Source organism: Cetorhinus maximus, chromosome 18 (assembly GCF_964194155.1).
Source record: "Cetorhinus maximus chromosome 18, sCetMax3.hap1.1, whole genome shotgun sequence".
Lineage (NCBI taxonomy): Eukaryota > Metazoa > Chordata > Chondrichthyes > Lamniformes > Cetorhinidae > Cetorhinus > Cetorhinus maximus.
In genome coordinates this window covers 39252780-39269974 of record NC_135896.1, presented here as the reverse complement: position 1 = coordinate 39269974, position 17195 = coordinate 39252780, and the positions used below count along the sequence as shown (strand labels likewise).

The window sequence follows — 17195 nt, the reverse complement described above, 5'->3', positions numbered from 1 at the left end:
CATTACAGCCTTGGTCCAAACATGGACAAAAGCTGAATTCCAAATGTGAAGTGAGAATGACTGCCCTATGATATCAAGGCTGCAGTTGACAGTGTGGCATCAGGAGCCACAGTAAAATTGAAGGTAATAGGAATCATGGGGAAAACTCTTCTAGCACAAACAATGGATGTAATTGTTGGAGGCCAACCACTTCAGCCCCAGGACACCACTGTAGGAGTTCATCTGGGCAGTGCTTTCTGCCCAACCATCTTCAGTTGCTTCAATGACCTTTCACCATCTTAGGGTCAGAAGTGGTAACTGCAGTGGTCAGTCCAGTTCACTGCGGCAGATAATGAAGTAAGTAGATCCATGCTCACATGCAGCAAGACCTAGACAACATTCAGGCTTGGGCTGGTAAGTGGCAAGTAACATTCGCACCACACAAGTGTCAAGCAATCATCATCTTCAACAGAAGAAAATCTAACCATCTAACATTCAAAGGAATTACCATCATTGAAACCCCTACCATCAACATCCCAGCAGTCATCACTGGCCAGAAACTTAGCTGGACCAACCATTTAAATACTGTTGCTACAAGACCAGGTCAGGGGCTGGGTATTCTGTGGTGAGCAATTCACCTCTTGACTCCCCAAAGGTTTTCCATCATCTACAAGGCATGAGTCAGAAGTATGATGGAATACACTCTACTTCCTGGATGAATGCCGCTGCATCAGTCAAGAAGCTCAATACAATGCAGTACAAAGCAGCCGCCTGATTGGCACTCAATCCACCATTATGAACGTTCATTCCCTCCACCAGCAACACGCCACGACAACAGCATGAACCATCTACAAAATGCAATGCAGCAACTCACCAAGGCTCCTTCGACGGCATCTCTCAAACTTGTGATCTCCAACCTAGATGGAAATACCACCACCTCCCAAGTTCCCCGCCATGTCTCACACCATCTAGACTTGGAATTTTTTTTTTAATATTCATTCATGGGACGAAGGTGTTGCTGGTAAGGTTAGTATTTATTGTCCACCCTAAGCTGCATAAGGTCTTTTTCAACCATTGCAGTAAGCAGATACTCCTACTGTGCTGTTAAGCAGTGAGTTCAAGTGTTCGGTCCAGCTACAGAAAAAGAATGACAACATATTGCCAAGTGGGGCGGGGTCCCCAGCCAAAGCCCAGCGGGTGGGGGTGGGGTAGGCTGTCGGAACGCGGCGAACGGGAGGTGGACGAGGACTGCTAGAGCCCGGCAATGGTGGCTGGGGGGAGACTGCCAGAGCCTGGCAATGGTGGCTGGTGGGGGAGTGCTGCCAGAACCGGAGCCCAGCAACGGTGGCCCTGGGGTGGGGGCTGCCAGAGCCGGAGAAAGGTGGCCAGGTGGGGCTGCCAGATCCAGAGATGGCTGCCGGGGGGCTGCCATAACTGGAGACAGTGGCCAGTGGGGGTGGGCTGCCAGAGCCAGTAATTGTGAAGTATTCTCCAGTGACCCGCTTTTCCATAGTGACAAAACAGTAATACCATTCTGTTGACACTACAGACTGAATTTTACTGAACTTAAGATAAATATCATCAATGAGGAAATAACCCACAATCAGCACATTATCTCCACTATTTCCTGCCTTGAGGCTCTACTCGGCATCAGAAACAGCTAACAATAATATATCAGTCTTTTTAGCATTCAGTGGCTTGTAGGATTTTTTGGCTCTAAGGCATGAGACAATATATTGACTTCATTAGATAATGTCTAATTACTCAATAGAATGTTTCACGTTAAGAGAACTTGATACATGGTTTCTAAGCAACGAGCAATCTCACGGTTGGCTAGACCAAATTTAAGCAGTGATTTCCTGTAAAATATTAACATATTGTTCATTTCCATTTTAAAAATCAAGGCAGTACAAAATAATCTGGCAATTGAGTCATTTTATGCTTTACTAGTACTGCTGTGGTCTCATATTCGAATATTAAACTAAACATTCAGAAGGAAAAGTTTCCACTCCATTGTTCTTGCAATACAGAATTATGTATAATACTCCAGCTACACAGAAATCTACCTACACTGCTCTGAAGGGTCACACAGGCTCTAAACGTTAACTCTGTTTCTCTCTCCACAGATGCTGTCAGACCTGAGTTTTTCCAGCATTTTCTATTTTCATTCCAGATTTCCAGCATCAGCAGTATATTGCTCTTATATTATTACACCAAAACCTACCTACAATGAAATCTGTTGAGGATTTTAAAAGGGAACTGACCCATCCTCTCTGCTGCCAGGTTGACTCTGGACCCAGCTCTGGGTCCATAAGCCTCATGCCAGATCCTAGCTGATCTAATTACTCTCCACCTTCCTGCTATCTGGTCCCTGCCTCTCCAGCAATGTGTGTCTGTGGTCCACTCTACGGTCTCTGCATCAGTGAACTTGATCAAAAGAGCCAGAACAGTTACATCCCCATACACAGTTATCTATGAAAATGACCATAAAGCTGCGTGATTGTGGTAAAATCCCATTTTGTTTATTAATGTTCTTTAGAGAAACTTTTTAGTTCTACCTGATTTAGCCTATACTTGGCTGCAGTCTCGAACAGTTCACTCTCAACTGCCCTGAAGTTCCCTAATAACCCATTCAGTTGTACCAAACTGCTATGTCAGGGCAATGAGACATAGGCAATACACACATCAAAAGAATAATTTGCTTTAAAACTGAAATTCAGGAAATCATTCTTTGAACCTGTTTGTCTTTCTTTTTTCTTCAACAAAGGTGTGGCACTAGCAGCTTTCCACTCCCATGGCACAATTTGCATATTCCTTCAACATAATTATTTAAATCTTCATTATCTCACGAGTCTTAACTAAACTTAGTCAGTAGGCAAGTACTTGGGAATGCTGTGCCCAAACTTCACACCATATGAATCTGAAGCAACCATAGGAGCTAATAGAAAGCCACATGTGGATAAGTAACACAGGATAATGTTATCAATGGTAAATCTACCCCGATTAAGGTGAACTTCACACAGAGAACAGTGCAGTGTGATGACAGCAAAAAGCAGTCTGGCATGAAGACAAATTCAACAGGGATTAAACAGGAAAGATTGAACTGACAATAAACCATGATGTAATACAAAGCATCAACTGAACAGCTAATGGAAGCCAATATAATAAAAGCAAAATATTATGGATGCTGGGAATCTGAAATAAAAATAGAAAGTGCTGGAAATACTCAGCCAGTCTAACAGCATTTATGTAGAAACAATTAGCGTTTCAAGTCGAATATGACTTTTCTTCAGAATGGAAACCAGCTCAGATTGCCAGAGTATCACAGACTATCACAATGAGCCTCAACGAGTGCACACTACTTCAGAACTGCATACCCTATGGCATCAGTTTTGATCAACTGTAACATTATTAAGGACTTTCGCAACAAAAAAAACCTGCACTTGCATAACTCCATTAAAACACAGTAAAATTTCCAAGGTGCTTTACACTTGCCACCGAGACACAGATATTGGTAGGCTTTATGAGTATATCTTAAAAGATAGAAAGAGGCAGAGCTTAGGGAGGGAATTCCAGAGCATAGGGCTTGGCAGCCACAGTCAATTACTGAAATTTGCACTTAATACTTTTAAAAACGATCTAACAAACTATATACAAAAAATGTGAAAAACGAACACAGGATAAAATTCTGCATCTTATGCAATTCCCATGTTTAGATACATCCACATAACTTGAATTTACAATTGTGGTACAATTTAGTTTGAACAAATTGCAGGACTTTTTAGCAATTTTGTTCTTTTAAATGGCAAGGTGAGACGTAATACATTAAGATTAGTCAAAAATTGTAGCTTAATATGCACTAAATAAATGCTATTATTGGTAAAAACTGCAATTTAAATTTGTGTTTAGTGTCATCATGACTGATCAAAATTAAAACCAGATGGGTTTTTACAACAATCGACAATGGCTTCATGGTCATCATCAGACCTTTAATTCCACATTTTTACTGAATTCAAATTTCACCATCTGCCGTGATGAGATTCAAACCCGGGCCCCAGAGCATTACCCTGGGTCCCCGGATTACACGTCCAGTGACAATACCACGATGCCACTGCCTCCCCAAATGTACAGTACTTTTCTCCACTTTCTGAAATCTATATCTCGTAACTTAATAGCCCATATCAGAGAGTCAAGATCCTTTTGCAATATTGCGCATTTAGTATTAAACTAATTGTTCTTAATTACCATGGACTCTCCCTTGCCCAGCTAATTCATTCATTCCATGCCAGCAGTCATGTTTTTACAGGAATGAAGCATGAAATAAAAGAAAAACTTATTAAATTTGAACATGGTGAATGCTAAATTCACCGCTTTTTCTCAAATAAAGTCAGTGCCTCTGAAGTCCAACTTGAGCCATGTTACCTTGCGAGATACTGAGTAGAGACTGTGCACCTCAATTTCAGAAAGAAAAAAAGGGATAAAATATAAATACTTACAATAGAAACTGTTAAGAATCTTTATTGGGTGCTATGATTGCAGTTAATTAGTACTGCTCCCAACATTCTATTCTTCCTGAGCTTGTCCATTTTGGCAGGAAGAATAGAAAAACAGTATACTATTTAAACGGAGGGAGATTGCAGAAATCCACAGTACAGAGGGAGCTGCGTGTCAGGTACAGCAAGTGATTCAGAAGGCAAATAGAATATTGGCATTTATTACAAGGGGAATGGAATATAAAAGTACAGAAATGTTACTGCAGCCTTACAGGGGGTCTTGGTGAGACCACATCTGGAAGCTGTGTATAGCTTTGGTCTCTTTATTTGAAAAAAGATACAACTGCGTTCAAAGCAGTCGGGAAAAGATTCATTCCTGGGATGAGGAGTTTGTCTTATGAAGAAAAGTTGAATAGGTTGGGCCCATACCCATTGGAGTTTAGAAGAATGAGACATTGATATCTTATTGATACATAAAAGATCCTGAGGGGATTTGATAGAGTAGATAGCAAATGGATGTTTTCACTTGTGGAAGAGGCTAGTACCAGGGGACGCAGTTTAAAAACAAGAGGTCTACCGTTTAAAACCAAAATGAGAATTTTTTTCTCTCAAAGGGTCAATAACACGTGGAATTCTCTTCCCCAGAAAGCAGTGAAGGCTGGGTCATTGAATTTACTCAAGGCAGAGTTAGACACATTTTTGATCGACAAGCAAGACAAGGGTTACAGGGGACAGATGCACACAATATTTATTTGATCATGTCCTAAAATTCAACTATAGAGGTTCACTCACTGAAGATCTCTCAGTCAACTTCTTCCTTGACAGGATCCAGTATTAATTCAATACTTAGTATTACTGTCATGCTGGCCTTTCCATATCCCAACTCTAACAGCCGCATTAATATCTGCATACCACAGACAAATTATATTTTCCTGTTATTTTGTCCATACCACAGCTGGCATTTATATAGTGCTTTTAACACAGATAAAAATTCCAAAAACAGTTCAAAAGAGATGTAATAAAAAAATTGAGTCTGAGCCGAAGGAAGAGGTATTAGGAAGATTATTAAACACTTGAACAGAAAAGTGAGTCTTAGGGGCAGCCTTAAAAGGAAGAGAGAGAGATGAAGGAATATAGGGAGAAAATTCCACAGCATGGAATCCAGGCAGCTACAGCCATAGATGCAAATGGTAGGGGAGGGGCTGAAAATGCACAACAGCCAAATTCAAAGCAATGGAGAGTTTGGGGTTGTGGGAGGGAGCAGGGGCCTGTGTGAGGTTACTGAACTGGATGAGGTTATGGTTGGATGGAGGTATGTGCCCATTAATGAATTCTAACACAAGGCAGGTCATTTTACATTTGAATCATGTATTTTGAATGAGTTGAAGTTTACCAAGAACAATCAGGAGAGTATTTGGAATAGTCATATCTAGAAGTGAAAATATACTGCCTACATCTGTCCATGCAACAGCCCATAAATCTCATGCAGGTCTCAGAAGACAGTCTTTTTAATGGAGGGAATAAAGAGGTCTTGGGGCTCAATCAGTAGGTCCCCTGCCTCTAACCAGAAAGCTCAGGGTTTAAGTCCCACTCCAGGACTTGTTGGCCACAAGGGGAATAGTCATAACGCAGTTCAACAAGTCAATAATCAACTTGTTAATCCTACCAACAGTTCCCCACCATTCCCCAAAGGGAAAAAAATTGAGACACAAGATACAAAACAAACAAAGGAGAGAATATGAGTTTGTAAGCTTAGCCTGGGGTCAAACATGACAAAAATGTGAACTGTTTGGTTCAAACCAAGACAATGACCACAGAGGGAGATCGAATTGGTCGCAAGGCTATAGAATGTATGGTAGGGACATCGATAATGGCTTTGATATTCCAAATACAAAACCAGTTGAAACTGCAATACATCTAAGATTGGAGCAGTCCAACAAAGGATGTGGTAGAATCAAGAGAGCTGGAAGAGAGGTGTGTGCTAGGTAGTGATCACATGTGTGGAAGCTGACCCATGGGCAGCATGAAAATAAGGAAGAAAATAGGACTCGAGAGATAATGGTGCAGGGAGTGATGTTCTGATTAGGATTGGATAAGGGATATTTGAACAAAATGAGAGCAATTACATGTAGCTGGAGAAAAGGCGTTAGAGAAAGATGGCGTGATCAATTGTATGAAAGGCTAGCAAAGTCAAGAAGAATACAGGAGGATAGTACATCATAGTCACATCAGATGTCATTTGTGACTTTTATTAGGGCTGTTTTAATACTGTGGGAAATACAGAAACTTGATTGGATATTAAAACGACGGGTTACAGGAGCAATGGGCACAGATTTAGTGTGCAATACACTCAAAGGATTACAGAGGTTAAAAGAAACATTATAAATGGTGTGGACATTTTCAATGTCAAAAGCACTGAGGGTGGAATTTTTTTAAGGAGGTTGTGATGGCAATGGCTGTGAAAAAGAAGAGGGAAATGTCTGAGGAGAGGAAACTATTACAGGAAGGGAAATTGGGTGGTCAATAGTTTCGTGCAAAAGGGGTCACGGGGCAGAGCGTCTTGGATGATATAAACTCAGAGCGCGAAAGAATAAAAACCCTTGAGAGACAGGTGTCCAGTGCTAAAGAGGGGGGCAGCAGAATGAATGGCCTCCATCTTGATGACACAGAAGCCAGTAAATTCCTGATTAGAGGGGATGGCAACGGGGTAGGGGAGAGTGTTTTATGGAGACGGTCGATAATGGACACAAGTATCTTCTTAAATTTTCAGGAAGGAAAAGTTAAGTAAAACAGGATTATTTTAATTGGTTTTTAAAAAATATCTCCATTTACATCAATTTTAACTTCACTCCATCCATTTTCAGATTTCAGGTTCCAATTCCTCATTATTCACCAAATAGCCCTAGTCCAAAGAAATCTTAAAATTCCACGCACAGTGGAGACAAACTCATTCACGCACATCACTGATAATTCGTGGCGGCTTTTCCTAATAGAAGGCAATGGAAATCTCACCCCATATATTGTCTTATTGAATATCTTCTTGTTGTTTCTTATGGCAATTTGAAGAACAAAATAAATCAACATTCAATCTTATCACCTCTGAATGTGAGCTGTTTCTACCTGGAAAGGATCTTAAAAGAGCAAACATGATGTTCCATAGTTTGGATAGCTTCTCCACAGTCAGGCACTTCATCTTCTATTTATGTAGCAGGTGCAGAGCCCATAATCAAGCTCTGATACGGTTTGTAGTGATGCATATTTAACATGGTATGAGGAAGCTGGATGTTTGGCCTGCAAGATCCATGATGAGGTACTAATTCTTGTCCCCAATGATTTCCCACATCTTTTGCCACTTGCTGAGCTACATTGACATCCTGACATGTCACACTTGAATTTTAAAATTCTCAACCCTGCTTTGAGGTCCATCATAGCCTCACTCCTCCCTTTCTTTGTAATCTTCTCCAGCTCCACAATCCTCCGACATATTTACGTTTATCTAATTCTGGCCTCGAGAATCCTTGATTTTAATTGCTCCACCGCTGGTGGCCATGCCTTCAGTGCCTAGGCCCTAAACTCTGGAGCTCCCACCAGACCTCCCCACCCCAACTTCTTTTTCCCCTTTAAGACAATCCTTAAAACCTACCTCTATATATATAAAGCTTAATTAAGAATGCCAAGGTTTTTTAAGAGTTTTGGTTATTAACCAGAAGGAGTTCCTGAGGTAGACACATCAGGGGCATCTGGAAATTTTCATTAAGAAGCAAAGTTTCCTAGAACTTGGTTGCATTCTTGAATTATTGTCACCACCTCACAAGAGAAACAAGTTATCTGCAAGGGGAGATCCAGAACTCTGCATTGATTTCATTACTCATGTAATAGTGTTCAGTTGCAACTCAGATTTGTAACTCTTTCAGAGTTAAAACAATAAACTAAATTAACACAATAAGGGATAAATCAAGCACAGCCCCTAAGTCAGGTCAGCTGTAAAATCAAGGAAAAACTTTAAAGGAACCTTATAAACATTAAACCAAAATGTGATTAAAGGGGTCAACAAAACACCCCAGTCCCCACGGTGCCCACCGGGCATGGAAGGCCTCGATGGTGCCGGCAGACACCGCGTGCTCCCTCTCCAGGGACACCCGGCCGCGAACGTAGCCGCGGAAGAGGGATAAACAATCGGGCGGGACTCCCCTCTCGATCGCCCGCTGCCTGGACCTGTTAATGGCCAACCTGGCCAGGCCCAGGAGCAGGTTCACGAGGAGGTCCTCCTCCTTCCCGACCCCCTTCCGCACCGGGTGAACTCAGATTTGTATGTGCACTTCCTATCTATGCTTGTGTGCAATATGCAGCTATTTAGTAAACAAGGCAAGATGGCTGCCTGCAGGGTGTGAGAGCACCTGCGCTCCAAATAGCCCCAGTTAATTTGTGGATTAAGCTGATCCTAGCCTTTATTTAAACTGCAATACAGAACCACTCTGAAATAATTTGGGACCTCCATGATTTTGGACTCAGTGCCACAAGAAAGAACACACGGGTGCTTCTTTGTACACCGGTAGCTTAAATAAAATGCAGTGATAAGTGTTTTCTAAATTCAGAACTAGTCATCAGTTTATAATAGTTCTCAACATTTGTCAAATTTTCTGCAAGCACAGGTTCTACTGGGGCAAGAATTTACACATGGATGGCTATTGCAAGGCCATCTGCATATCTAAATTTCTTGACCAGGACAGTGGGATATAGCTGATGTAGATGTTAAGCAACGTGGCAAGACTGAGCCCTGCAAGAGCCCATTATTCAGTAGTTAAGATCTGCTAATCTATTCCATGCCATTTACAGTGAGTTTGCAATTGAACACGGTTTTTTAAATTCATTCACAGCATGAGGGTATCACTGGCTAGGCAGGGATTTATTGCTTATCCCCAATTGTCTTTCAGAAGGTGGTGGTGAGCCTCCGCCTTGAACCGCTGTAGTCCCTATGGTGTAAGTACATCTACAGTGCTGTTATGGAGAGAGTTCCAGGATTTTGACCCAGCGACAGTGAAGGAACAACAATATAGTTCCAAGTCAGGTGGTGTGTAGCTTGGGGGTGGGGGAAGAATTTGTAGGTAGTGGTGTTCCCACATATCTGCTGCCCTTATCCTTCTTGATGGTAGAGGTTATAAGCTTGGAAGGTGTTGTCACAGGAGTCTTGGTGAGTTGCTACAGAGCATCTTGTAGATGGTACACACTGCTGCCACTGCTGGAGGGAGTGAATGTTTAAGATAATGGATGGGGTACCATCAAAGCAGGCTGCTTTGCCCTGGATGGTTCGAGCTTCTTGAGCGTTGTTGGAGCTGCACTCATCCAGGCAAGTGGAGAGCATTTTCCACCACACTCCTGACTTATACCTTGTAGATGGGTGACAGGTTCTGGGAGGTCAGGAGGTGAGCTACTCTCTGCAGAATTCCCAGTCTCTGATCTCCTCTTTTAGCCACATGGCTGGTCCAGTTCAGTTTCTGGTCAATGCTAAACCCCAGGATGTTGATAGTGGGGGATTCAGCTAGGGTAATGCCATTGAATTCATGGGGAGATGGTTAGATTCTCTCTTGTTGGAGATGGTCATTGTCTGGCACTTGCGTGGCACGAAACGTTACTTGCAAATTATCAGCCCAAGGCTGAATGTTGATCAGGTCTCGCTGCATCTGGACAAGGGCTACTTTAGTATCGAAGGAGTCACGAATGGTGTATCAGCGAACATCCCCACTTCTGACCTTATGATGGAGGGAAGGTTATTGATGAAGCAGCTGAAACTGGTTGGGCCCAGGATACTACCCTGAGGAACTCTTGCAGCGATGTCCTGGGACTGAGTTGACTGACCTCCAACAACCACAACCATCTTCAGTTTTGCTAGCTATGACTCTAACCAGCAGAGCGTTTTTCTCAATCCCCATTGACTTCAGTTTTGCTCAGGTTCCTTGATGTCACACTCGGTCAAATGCTGCCTTGATGTCAAGTGCAATCGCTCTCACTCACCTCTGCAATTTAGCTCTTTTGTCCATGTTTGGATCAAGGATGTAATGAGGTCAGGAGCGGAGTGGTCCTGATGGAACCCAAACTGAGTGTCAGTAAGCAGGTTATTGTTGAGTGACTGTTGCTTGATAGCACTGTCAACAACACCGTCCATCATTTTGATGATGATCGAGAGTAGACTGATAGGATGGTAATTGGCCGGGGTGGATTTGAGCTGCTTTTTGTAGACAAGACGTATCTGAGCAATTTTCCACATTGCCAGGTACATGCCAATGTGATAACTGTACTGGGACAACTTGGCTCCGGGGTGGCTAGTTCTGGAGCACGAGTCTTCAGTACTATTGCCGGAATGTTTTTCAGGGCCCATAGTCTTTGCAGGATCCAGTGCATTTCTTGAGCCGTTTCTTGATATCAAATGAAGTGAATTGAAATGGTTGAAGACTGGCACGTGATGCTGGGGGCCTCAGGAGGAGGCCGAGAAGAATCATTGTTAGCAGCTGCAGCGTATTATTCATTTTCAGCAGTAGATTGTCCATCCATCCATTGGTGGGAGGCAGATCTACAAAAAACATTGCTGTTTTAGCTCAAGCTGATAACTGGCTTCAACGTGGATTGAGTGTGCAATTATTTGGTCACGTGCTGCATCCTATTTTTTTTTGTAGAACTTTAAAGAAGTAATTAAGTCTGTCATAGCTCACTTCATTCAAAAGAATTAATTGAGCCACTTCTTCAATTTTTTCCACAGTCATTCCAGTTAGCCGTTGTAAAATTCCAATGTGACTTTGGTACTGGGGAGGACAACTTGGGGCACTAATGTGTACAAGTAGGCAGCAAAAAGCTGACAATAATTCCGCCCCAGTGTTCACACGTTGCAAGTTCTATACAGGGACCCCAAATATATTTATTTGCAAAAATATACAGGGACAGCATGGATGTTAAGTTGCATCTTGCCAAACAATGGCTTATAGTAATTTCTGATTCATTCATTTGAAAAGCTGTTATTTGGCAGTTAAAAAGATGATAACTTTGCTATCAACACAAATCTTAGTAAATAATCCTCTTCAAAAAAGTTGATCAATGGCTAACCTTGTGAGTATTGTTGTTGATTTTTAAAATGTGTATAGAAACCACTTTGCATCAACACAAAGCTGACAGTATAACTTCAGGCTTCATTAATAACCTAATGTTTCCTTGTCAATATTACTATCAATATTCTGAGTTATTACTCAGATTAAAGCTTTAAAATGAACAAAGTGCCTTTTTTTGTATTTCAATTATTTGCTGCTCTTATGGCTAACTTGTTTTATAATTTGCACATACTGACAACATATTGTACGTTTACGGCAGATAAAAACTCAAGGCCCTTTAGCCCTCAAGTTTGAAGCTTTCTCAAGTTTTCCTATAACGTGTATCGTTCTGTTCTGCCCCACCACAACAGAATCTGATCGGCTAAGAAAAATGATGATTTCCAGCCATGGCTTTTAAGAGTACTACAGGAGATTGTTGAACATGGTGCGCGATGTAAAGGGCAACAACTCTGTAAAACCAATCTCACTGGCCAGTGCAAAAAACAATGAAATGCCCTCATTTTACAAGGAAATGAGTCATGGTTACACCACCACCAAAACCTTGCCCAGGCCGCAAAATATGAAGTGAAAGGCTCATCTACCCGGCAATTTACAATGCAAAGAACTACTAACGTCATTTAACGCAGGAAGAAAAAAAATCAAAGCACGAACATAAATTTCCACTCATGTGTCAAATAACAAAACCAGAGATGGTTCAAGAAACACGAACATCAACACTAGTCTGAAAGTAAAAATGCAGCTGCCTATGCTACTACTCATTAAAGCACTGAACTGTACACAAAAATAAAGTGTACTCGGCGGACGCTTTACGGCACCGTCTATCGCAGAGATTAGTTATCGCCACGATTCAGACACCAAGCAGATCGGCAGCGCCTCGGCCACAGTTAAAACCATCGCTGACAGAAGTCAACATCCCACACCCTCAGCCACCCTGTGAAACCAGTTACCGTTTGCTTCAAACTGACGGCCCCTCGGTGGGAGGATGTGCAGTCGGCAGCGTTTCCTGTCAGACCGGGGAGCAGAGATGGGGAAGTGAGCGGCCGTCGGGGAATAGACGCAGGGTTCCGTTTCACCGGGAGCGACACCTTTTTTTCCCCAAATTCTCTTATTGCCGGGCAGGGCTGGGCTGGGCTGGAGCCCCGAGCCGGTTAAAAAAAATCAGCAGCTCCACAACACACAGCACCGCATAAAGTGAAAGAATGTCATCAAGAAGGCACGTCACGCTGAACCGGGTTTTTAATACTACTGTAACAGGCCGTCGCTAATACTTTCATGCCAAATGCAATTGTATAACGGAATGTTCCAGATCTTTCTAAACGATACCGCGCTTTAACTCGCAGTAGCCCAAACCCCCGTGGCTTCACAGCAAAAGATGGCGCCTCCTCCCTAACCGGCAGCGCCTAACGTCAACGTCAGCCTTCCTCCGCCCCCGGGATTAACTGCGTGCGCGTAGCCCGCTCCTGGAATAGTGCGCGCGCGCGCCCCTCCCCGTCTCTGGGGCTGGCTGTGCATGCGCGCTGCCCCTGGACTGACTCATCCGTGCGCGTTCGCCCCTCCGCGGATAGCGCTCCCGGGCCCGCCCGCGAACATTGTGAGGTCATAGGCTGGAATGCGCCCTGGCTCGTTTTCCCGTCAAAGCATGTTTCGAGTCAGCATGTTTCTGTGTTTGCTGAACTCACGCAAAAATGCGATGCCCTTTGATACTGGTTGTCCTGCCTGATTTGTCTGCCTAGGTATGCAATTTAGGGATGATTCCTAATCAACCGCCTTCTCGCTTGATCTTTTTTCATGTTAAAGAGGTGGGGAACTTTGAAGCAAATATCATAAAGTGCCAAAATAAAAACAGAACACACTGGAAATGCTCAGCATGTCTGGCAGTCTCTGTGGAGAGAGAACAGGGCTTATTCCAGGCCAATGGCCTATCAACAAAACTTGGAAAAGTTAGAAATGTAATAGATTTTAAGCAAGTGAAAGGTGGAGGAGGGAGGGGAAAAGAACAAAGGCGAAGTCTCATAGGGTGGAAGACAGGAGAGATCAAATTACAAAAAAATTGGCAGTGCAAAACCTAAAGGAGTGGTAAAGGGACAAATAAAGAAACAAAAGATGTGTCTAGATGAAATATGAATGGGAGAATGATGTTCATCTGAAAGAAAAAAAGAACAGCTAGAGCAAAACCAGCAAAAAGGAAACAAAATGGGGGCAGAGGTTATGATCTGAAATTGAACTGAATGTTGAATGCAGACTCACGATTTTTGGGTACTAAGGGATATGTGAATAGCGCAAGAAGGTGAAGTTGAGGTAGATGTTGAAAGGAGCAAATGGCCCATTCCAGCTCCTATTACTTCCACCACTTAAGGCGAGCAAAGTTAACGTTTTTGCCTGTTAGCCTGTAAACAATATAGCCCAAAAAATAATGGATGGATTTCAATAAAACTTGGTATGCAACTGCAGGCTGGCAAGTCTCCCGGTCCTTACTGACTTCATCCTAGGGTTTTAAAAGAAGCGGCTAAAGAGGAATTAAATATGTTGCTGTAAATTTTCCAAACTTCGCTAGATTCTGGAAAAGTTCCATCAGACTGGAAAGTAGCAAATATATTCCCGCTATTTAAGAAGACAGGGAGGTAGGAAACAGGAAACCAAAGACCAGTTAACTTGATGTCTGTTGCGGGGAACGTGTTAGAATTGATCATTAAGGAGGTTATAGCTGGGCACTTAGAAAATCTCAAGGTAATAGGGAAGAGTCAACATGGTTTTGTGAAAGAGAAATCATATAACCAATTTATTGGAGTTCTTTGAAGGAATAACGTGCACTGAGAATAAAGGGGTGCCTGTTGATGTACTGTACTTGGATTTCCAGAAGGCATTTGGTAAGGTGTCACATCAAAGGTTATTGCAGGAAATAAAAGCTCATGATGTAAGGGGGTAACATATTAGCATGGATAGAAGATTGACTAGCTGGCAAAAAACAAAGTATACATAAGTGGGTCTTTTTCTAATTGACAGGATGTGACAAATGGAGTCCCACAGGGGTCTGTGCTGGGGTCTGAACTTTTAACAATTTATAACAATGACTTAGATGAGGGGAGCTAAGGCATTGTAGCTTAATTTGCAGATGATACAGAGATAGGTAGGAAAGTATGTTGTGAAGAGGACATAAGGAAGTTGCTGACATATAGATGGGTTAAGTGAGTGGGCAAAAATCTGGCAGATGGGGCGTAATGTGGGAAAATGTGAAGTTGTACACTTTGGCAGGAAGAATAAAAAAGAGTATTACTTAAACAGAGAATGACTGCAGAATTCCGAGGTGCAGAGGGATCTAGGTGTACTAGTGCACGAGTCACCAAAAAATTAAAACATCTTTTCTTACATTGCTGTCCTGGTTAGTTATTTAATATTTACCAACAGTCTGCAGCGAAGGTTTACCAGACTGATTCCTGGGATGGCGGGACTGACATATGAAGAGAGATTGAGTCGGTTAGGATTACATTCACTGGAGTTCAGAAGAATATGGGGGGAATCTCATAGAAACCTATAAAATTCTAACAGGACTGACAGGGTAGATGCAGGAAGGATATTCCCGATGGTGGGGGAGTCCAGAACCAGGGGTCACAGTCTGAGGATACAGGGTAGACCATTTAGGACTGAGATGAGGAGAAATTTTTTTACCCAGAGTGGTGAGCCTGTGGAATTCGCTACCACAGAAAGTAGTTGAGGACAAAACATTGTATGTTTTCAAGGAGTTAGATATAGCTCTTGGGGCAAATCAAAGGATATGGGAAGAAGGCGGGATGATCAACCATGATCATAATGAATGGCGGAGCAGGCTTGAAGGGCCAAATGGCCTACTCCTGCTCCTACTTTCTATGTTTTCCTGGTTAGTTATTTAATATTTACCAACCTCTGCATGAGGAAGTTATATATTAGCTGTGTAGTCATTTTTTAAATCTAAGTTTGAATCCATGCCCCTTTGTACTAGATAGTTTAGCAGAGAGTAATAATGAATGGGGTTAAGATTTGGCACGTATACAAAAAGGAGGCATATGAAGTCAAAATTGGGGAAGATTGTGACAAGAAAATGAGGTAGGGGCAAAGTGGAAAAAGTAGGATGCGAATTGAGATTACCAATCAGCATACACAATGAATGGATAAGGAGCAACTCATCAGATAATGTAAGACGCCATGCGAACCTGCATCATAACACTTAGTCATGGGCTGCCAAGTGGAAGGTAACAGTTGCATGACATAACGGGTAGGTAATGTTCCTGTCAAACAAGAGAAAGTCCAGTATTCTCGCAACCTCAAACAGCACCATCATCACTGAGTTTTGGGGTCACCAAAAGTTGAACTGGAGAAGCCATGTTAACGCTATGGCTTTAAAAGCAGAGCAGAGGATAGGTACCCTGCAATAAGCAGGGTAGGAGTAAAAAAATGTAGGTTTCAGAAATAATGCACCACAAATTCAATCCACCTGTTCAAGCTTGTCAGGTTGGCTCTGCTATCAATTACAAGAGGTATGATGGAGCAGGTGTTTCAGGTTCTGAACTTTGTCTCCACCTTTGATAAAGGTGAAGCTAAGATGGTACCAATAGATTATTCACCGATTTTAAATGGAAACAACAATGCAAAGGTGCGGAACTTTCTGAGAGGTACCAGGATATAAATCCAATAATTTCTGGTACAGCATAATACCACATGTTGTCATATTAGAGCAAAGAAAATCTCATTTTATTCGAGCATTTGATTATAAAATTCAACTAGCTACCCAGATGGTCTAGCAAAAAAAAAGAACAATGTGGTGCTCTTGATCAATTTAGACCAGGAAGATTCCATCCTTGATATATTTCTCAATGAATTGCTTCAGTGCCTCAGAGTTAAGGATAGGAAGGAAGAAGGAAACCAGTCAGGACTCCAACTTCCAATCGCTATACAGTGACTATTGCTGGAAAATAGATGTGTGTGGATACGACGATTGCTCTTGGCTATGATTTTAAAATTGGTGAATAGCCTTTTGGTACCATCTTAGCTCATTTATTAAGTATGTCCATTGTGGAAAGTATGCAGAGTGCCTGAAAAACTGGCAAAGACACTAACTTAAGGTGAGGAGAAAAAAAATGTACCAATTTGAAAAATTCTTACGAACTTATTTGAGCAGGGAGATAAACATTTCCATTAATCAGATAACTTTACCTCAAAATGCATACTTATAGCCAAATATTGAAAGGTAAGACAGCAAGGAACCTTGTTCAATGCACAGTGATACACTCCCTCTTCAGTGTTCCACAGAATATACACATTGTTAAAGAGGATTCCAGAAAAAGGAGAACTTTTGGAGATGCAAGTTGTGATGCTTTCTAATGCAGCAGATGCTAATTTGGATGTAGGAGCAGTAACAACCATGGCTATATCGTTTCAGGATTGACTGCCAAGTTTGTCTACATAACAGTAGCTACACTTCAAAAGTAATCAATTTCCTGTAAAGTGCTTTGCTACATCCAGAATGTGAAAGATGCTATACAAATCCAAACTCATTCTGTCTTTGTGAAAAATTGGGGGGGGGATGTCCCTCCCCCAAGACTCTCAGATGAAATCAAATTGTCAGAATTCTCAAGTTTAAAGATATATTCAC

At 42.1% G+C, this 17195-nt stretch overlaps 1 protein-coding gene across 8 annotated transcripts in view; it reads right to left on the bottom strand.

Annotated features, from left to right (window-relative positions):
* klc1a (kinesin light chain 1a) overlaps nucleotides 1-12981 on the bottom strand; it is a 101917-nt gene extending 88936 nt beyond the window's left edge. For 7 of the 8 annotated variants that reach the window (XR_013579462.1, XR_013579463.1, XM_078562474.1 and 4 more), the window contains exon 1: nucleotides 12517-12981. The gene's annotated coding sequence lies outside the window, so the exon portion shown is untranslated. The remainder of the gene's footprint in view (nucleotides 1-12516) is intronic. The other variant, XM_078562476.1, reaches the window with a different exon arrangement.
* Nucleotides 12982-17195: the final 4214 nt, after the last annotated feature.